Source organism: Buceros rhinoceros, unplaced genomic scaffold (assembly GCF_000710305.1).
Source record: "Buceros rhinoceros silvestris isolate BGI_N320 unplaced genomic scaffold, ASM71030v1 scaffold4532, whole genome shotgun sequence".
In the NCBI taxonomy this organism is placed as follows: Eukaryota; Metazoa; Chordata; class Aves; order Bucerotiformes; family Bucerotidae; genus Buceros; species Buceros rhinoceros.
Window position 1 is genome coordinate 107,254 of NW_010399360.1, and position 894 is coordinate 108,147.

Consider the following 894-nt stretch of genomic DNA (forward strand, 5'->3'; position numbering starts at 1 on the left):
CACGCTTTATCCTTCCTGACTAGCCTTTGATGTTAGCTCTCATTTTAGGCTACAGTCTTCTGTGAGAGGTGCATAGCGATATATTTGGACAGAACTACACATTGTGGGTGCTGTCACAGCACCTGTGACATTTCAAAAGTGTATGGTAGGATTGCAGCACCTATTTGTGCTGTCTCCACTTCTCCGGCCATTCCCTGCTGCAGAATTGGAGGCCAAGCACTTCTCTTAAAACCTACACAATGTCTCCAAGTGTTTAGAAAGGCCACAAAGGAAAAATCCAGCTCCTGAAGGTTTAATGCCGATTCTGGTGGAGTGAATGATGTGAGATATAAACTATTTGAGGGTCGTAAGCATTTGAACAGAAGGTGACAGAAAAACAAATTTCAGGAGAGGATTTCTATTTGCCCGCAGTCTTTGTATCTTCCTGATAGCAGTACTGATCTTCTGATTTACTGATGCTTCTTTAAAATGTTTACTTTACAGACTTCAGATTCTAAAATTGAGACAAACACCATGGCTGACATTTAGCAGGATTACTTACTTCACCATGGCTAATGAGTCTTTGCTGCAGAAGTACACTTTAGGGTAATAACAGTGGAGCAAGTACTGACCTCTTCCCCTGCAAACCTGTCCGGTGCTTTTGTAAGCAGAGAGCCTAAAGAAGGGGAGCAACTGGAACAGTGACAGTGTTTCAAGAAGGGACAGGATTTCAGCAGGTTATGCTTGGCAAGAAAAGACCTAGAAAATTCCTGTACAAAGCTTTAGTTTTAGCTTTTTCAGATGAAGAGGATTCAGATTTAATATAAACAATAGATAAAGTTATCACTAATTCAGGCCCCTATCTTTCTGCAAGTATGTCCAGAGGATTCAGATTCTCATTTGCTGGAACCGCTC